The sequence below is a fragment of the Capra hircus genome, chromosome 17, assembly GCF_001704415.2.
Source record: "Capra hircus breed San Clemente chromosome 17, ASM170441v1, whole genome shotgun sequence".
Lineage (NCBI taxonomy): Eukaryota > Metazoa > Chordata > Mammalia > Artiodactyla > Bovidae > Capra > Capra hircus.
The window spans coordinates 30,413,371-30,419,690 of NC_030824.1; positions in this window are offsets into that span (position 1 = coordinate 30,413,371).

Sequence of the window (6,320 nt, forward strand, 5' to 3'; positions counted from 1 at the left end):
GTTTTTAGTCTTTAATGACATTGCAGAGATGCTTCCTGCTTTCTCTGTGGCTGCGCTCACTCTGTTATCACCCTTCCTACTGCAGGATTGTTAGTTGAAGCTGTAAAGACAATAACAAGAGGCCTCATTTGAGAAAGGAAAATGCAAAATCAGAAACAACATCCTGTTCAAAAGGGAATTAGCTAATAGTTGAAAAAAAAAATATGATGACTAGCATTGGAACTTGGAATTGGGTACTGTATGGGGCTTGTCCCTCTGATCCATCTCACCTAGTCACTTGCTTGAACCAAAAGGAGAACAAGGGCCAAGTAAGAACAAAACGTCTGTCCATTAAAATCCCAGTCAGACACTGGAGTAGCAGCCATTCTCTGTAACTGGTGTTACACAGTATTGAGGGGAGCAGGATGGTCCCCAGCTTCCAAAAGGACAAATCATAGGCTCTGTTGTGTTTGTGGAGTGGATGGTATCAGCAGGTGTGCACAACAGGGGAACTTCTGCAGGGCTCCCCCTTTCACACTTGTGTAGTAGTGAGGTGTCTCTGATTTCAAGGGACAAAAACCCAACACAAACCAGCTTGAGATAAATAGAAGCTTTTCCATTTATATCAATTGGGAGACAGTAGGGAGTGGCCTTAGGCATCACTCAGTTCAGAATGGTGGATGTTCTGTTTTTCTCTCTCCCCGTCTCCTGCCAGCTTAGTCCTTACTGCCTCTGCTCCACCATATTTTCTGTCATTTACTCTCAGCTGTACTCCTCTTTGGTTGGTTTCATTCCCTGCCCTCATCTAGGCTATCTCCACAAGGTGGTGAAGTTTCATAGCAGCTCCAACTACCTCCCACATATCTTAAGAAAAGCATCTTCCACATCAGCTAGAAACAAAAGCCCCAGAGAAGACTTTCAACACATACTCACCCTTGGACTCACCACCTGATCCCATGGGGGATGGAATACTGAATACCTTGAACGGGGGGCTCAGAAAGCTATTAGGGGCGCCCCCAGCAGAACAACATGATTGAAGAGAGACAAACACAATGTCACAAAGGAAGGAGGCACCTCACAAAAATAGCAGTAAACCATGCCCACTCGGCCCAGATGTGCAGCAAGACGTTCGGGCGTGATTACAGGCAATCCAAATGTAGCATCCCCAGCTGATTCAGGGTATTGGTGACTTTTCAAAACCATATGCAATATTCACGACATCAGAGGCTGACCAAGATGGAGAACTGGCATGAAGAGAAAAAATGAAAAATAAAACTGCACCATCCAGTTTCCACTAAGTGAGGCTGCGTTGCCAGCTAACCCGAGAATGATAGTGAAAGTGAAGTCGCTCAGTCATGTCCGACTCTTTGTGACCCCATGGACTGTAGCCCACCAGTCTTCTTCATCTATGGAATTTTCCAGGCAAGAATACTGGAGTGGGTTGCCATTTCCTCCTCCAGAGGATCTTTCCAACCCAGAGATCGAACCTGAGTCTCCCACATTGTAGGCAGATGCTTTACCGTCTGAGCCACCAGGGAATGATAGTGGCTTACTCAAAAAGACCCCTGTCTTGTTTGAAGTTTGGTGTGGCTTTGGTGCACATCCTCTTGTTTCCAGACCAAGGCTGAATCCAGGGGCATCTTCTATCTGGAACACTCTGTGCCTGCAGCAGAGGGAACAGTGGGAAAGCAGGGCGGCATGATGGTTCTAAAGTGGCAGTGGTACTCCCACTCACGCTCACCTGTCATGTAAGTGTCACGGCCCATCTTCCGCCAGTAGGGTGACACGTGTGTCTGCTCCACAGCTGGGTACAGAGGCACCTGATTGCAAGTGTTTCTGTAGACACGGGCGGCAATCGTTTTTCCCAGTGATACAGGGTATCACAATAATGAAAAAGACACAGAAAGCTGTCTTTCTAAGCGAATATGAGCTATCCTTAGAGACTCCTAGATATAGTTTGTAAGTGAACCTTGAGGGGGTCTCAGGACTAGAGTTTCTGTGACATGCCATCCATCAGAGTCAGTAAGATATGGTTTATAGGATTGGCCTAGGGGAAGATTGATTATACTGAGCTAAGCCCATGTGAAAGAAAGCGGGAGAAACTATATCCTCTCCTGCTTTAATAAACAATGAATTATTCTTAGGGTGGCCATACTATTTATCATATAAACTGGGATACTTTTGTGAAGAAAGGGGGAAGTCTTGACAATTACATTGATCCACCTAGCAAGCCTCAGCCAATAAAAACCTGTAATTACTTTTATTTCAAGACTGCTGCCAATTGTAATAATTTTAAAAAATATTTATTTTTGTTTTTTAATTTAAATTTATTTATTTTAATTGGATGCTAATTACTTTACAATACTGTATTGGTTTTGCCATACATCAACATGAATCTGCCACGGGTGTACACGTGTTCCAATCCTGAACCCCCTCCCTCTTCCCTCCCCGTACCATCCCTCTGGGTCATCCCAGTGCACCAGCCACAAGCATCATGTATCCTGCATCGAACTTGGACTGGCGGTTTGTTTCACATATGATATTGTACATGTTTCAATGCATTCTCCCAAATCATCCCACCCTCTCCCTCTCCCTCTGAGTCCAAAAGACTGTTCTATACATCTGTGTCTCTTTTGCTGTCTCACATACAGGGTTATCGTTACCATCTTTCTAAATTCCATATATATGCATTAGTATACCGTATTTGTGTTTTTCTTTCTGGCTTACTTCACTCTGTATAATTGGCTCCAGTTTCATACACCTCATTAGAACTGATTCAAATGTATTCCTTTTAATGGCTGAGTAATACTCCATTGTGTATATGTACCACAGCTTTCTTATCCATTCGTCTGCTGATGGACATCTAGGTTGCTTCCATGTCCTGGCTATTATAAACAGTGCTGGATGAACATTGGGGTACACGTGTCTCTTTCAATTCTGGTTTCCTCGGTGTGTATGCCCAGCAGTAGGATTGCTGGGTCATAAGGCAGTTTTATTTCCAGTTTTTTAAGAAATCTCCACACTGTTCTCCATAGTGGCTATACTCATTTGCATTCCCACCAACAGTGTAAAGTGTTCCCTTTTCTCCACACCCTCTCCAGCATTTATTGCTTGTAGACTTTGGATCGCAGCCATTCTGACTGGCGTGAAATGGTACCTCATTGTGGTTTTGATTTGCATTTCTCTGATAACGAGTGATGTTGAGCATTTTGGTCATGCTTGGTCTTCCCTGCTGCGTGGGCTTTCTCTAGTTGCAGGGAGTGGGGGCTACTCTCTAGCTGTGGTGCACGGGCCCTCATTGCGGTGGCCCCTCCCTGCGGTGGCCCCTCCCTGCGGTGGCCCCTCCCTGCGGTGGTCTCTCATTGTGGAGCAGGGGTTCTGTGGCATGCAACTTCAGTATGGCAGCCTCAGGGCACAGGCTCAGGAGTTGCGGCACTCGGGCTTAGTTGCCCCATGGCATGTGAGATCTTCCTAGACCAGGGATCAAACCAGTGTCCATTGCATTGCAAGGCAGATTCTTAAACACTGGATCACCAAGGAAGTCCTGTAATAACTTTTATACTCTAATTATTTATTCCTAAACCTGGGTCCCTTCATTGAACTCATAAAAATTCTGAAGACCACTGTTCAAAGTTCAACTTCCTGAGACTTATCTGTAGAATTAAAGTCTCCACTGCTGGGTGTAATGAATGTGTCAACTTCAAAGTGGTTCAGGCTTCTCCACATCAGTCACTTCCATCTCCAGCCTCTCCTGAAGAAATATTGTACCCCTCACCCCACTGACACGAAGCTTACCTCTGTAACTTGCACTGGCCAATGAAACATGACGGGTGTGAAGCTCTGTCATAGCAGAAGCTCCATCTTCCTTTTTTCCCCTATGCCATGTTTAGGTCAGCAATGTTCCAGTTAGGGGATGCTCTGTTAGCCTTGGTTCCCCAGTGAAGAGGGCATGGATACCAGCCAGCCCTGAAGGGACAAGTAACATCAACAAAAATAAATCTCTGCTGTGTGTGACTACAATGCCAGGTGCATCTGTTTCTACAGCATAACCTAGTAGGATATGCCAATATTGTAGATGAAAACCTTAATCAGATTACTTATTCATGCTAATGTAATTGTATTTAATGTCCAGTTCTATTTTTTTAAACTAAGCATCTCAAGCAGGACATAGTACGGAGGATGTGTCCAATACATAGTTATTGACTATTTTAACCTTTCTTCTGATTGATTGTATTTATAGTACTGTTAGATTCACTTTCAACTATCTTCATTAAACAGTTTCCATGTATTATTGTAGTTTTTTTCCTGATGACAAAAGCACCACATGTACACTGTAGACAACTTAAAAGTATAAAAGAATATTAAAAAATAAATCATATGCTATCCCTTAAAACTTTATCACTATCAATATTTTATTACTATTAAAATATTATCACTATTAATGTTTTAGTTTCAAGCATTTCCTAAAGATATTTTATTTAAATGTGCTATGCAGTATTAAATATTATTCTTCATTTATTTCTACATGAGTATGTCCTATGTTTTAAAACAAGAACATTTTCATTAACATTAGCATTTCAAAGGATATACAGCATCCCAATATATCCAAGTCATAACTGACCTAACTCTATTCCTATTGTGAGACACCTGGGTTGTTTTCAACTGCTGTTATAATTAATGTTGTTGTGAGAACCTCTGTGTTGAATCTTGCAAGTATGTCTATCTTCTTATATTAAAGTCCTAGGAAGTGCAATTATAAGGCCAGATAATATAGACAATGTTAAGCCTTTTAATATGCATTGATGAATTACTTGACAGATAAATGTTACCAAAATATACACCCACAAATTTTTGCCTCACTGAACATTTACGAGCATTGAACCTGACCACTATTTTAATCTTTCTAGTTGGATAATCAAAAGTAAGTCCATTGTCTTAATTTCTGTTTCTAATAAGCTTGAATATTTTCATATGTTTGTTAGTGACTGATCTTTTCATAGAATTTATGTTGCCATAATCTTGATATAATGGGTCCATAGGGACTGATTCAAAGTTCCAACCAATTTTCAAATGAGCTTTCAGCAGGCATCTTATTTGTAAGTAGAGGCTATTTATATTAGCTGTAGGCTGGGATGGAGCAAGAGAGCTGGTACATTTCCAAACTCTATCAGAACTACCCAATAGAACTTTCTGCAAAGTTGGAAATGCTCAATATTTGTACTATCCACCATGGTAGCCACTAACCACATCTGGGCATTGAGCTCTGAAAATGTGGCTAATTGGCTGAGGAACTGAATTTTGCTTTATTCCATTTCCATTAATATAAATTTTAATTTTAATTAATAGCCACATATGGCTAGTGGTGATTACATTTGGCATCATAGCTCAGAAATTTGCCCATCTTAGAGAATGGGTCAGTCTAGGCTCTATACTTGGCCTACAGATTTATGTAAGCAAGAGGGGAAAAAAGACAAGAACTAGTGGCAAACTCCAGAGTGTGAGTCAAAATCAGTAAATGTAGTATAAGTTCACTATGTTTTTATTGGTTTTCTTGACCATGTTAACCTAGCACAGTCATCTATAATAGCAATTAACATTTCCTGAGTGCTCACCCATGCACCGATCTGTATCCCAAATGCTTTTCACATATCTTCACAATGAGTCTAAAGCTGCTATCTGTTTCTCCATTTTACAGATTAAACAACTGAGGCATAAAAATGCAGCTTGCCTAGGAACATACAGCTAGTAAGTGCCGGATCCAGGATTTAAGCTCAGCTGGTCTGACTCCAGAATGCCTGCGTTTAACTGCTGCTTTTTTTGCCTGTTGGTACCTAATCACTATGAGTACATGATGCCTATTGCACTTAATGAAACTAACTATGCTATTACTTGAATGTCTTTCTTAATAATGCCTGTAATAAGGGGCAAACCTTTTATTTCATGATTTAGAGTCAGCAGTCTTACAGTCAAGTCCCTGGCTAAAAACAAGAATTGTTTGTGAATGAGAAAGAATTGATTCTGACTATCAAATCATTCCCCAAAGTAGTACCTTCACAGAAAACAAATCTAAGAGACTTCACAGCTTGGTCAAAGAATGGCCCTGTTTAACATTTTTGGGTGAAGCAAATAGAAGCAAGTGTTCATGTCACCACACTGCTCAGGAATTGCAATGTGTGCGTGCTAAGTTGCTCAGGCGTATCCAACTCTTTGCAACCCCACAGACTGTAGACAGCCAGACCCCTCTGTCCATGGGATTTCCCAGACAACAGAAATGAGTTGCCATTTCCTCCTCCAGGGAATCTTCCCAACCCATCCAGCATCTCCTGCCTTGGCAAGCAGAT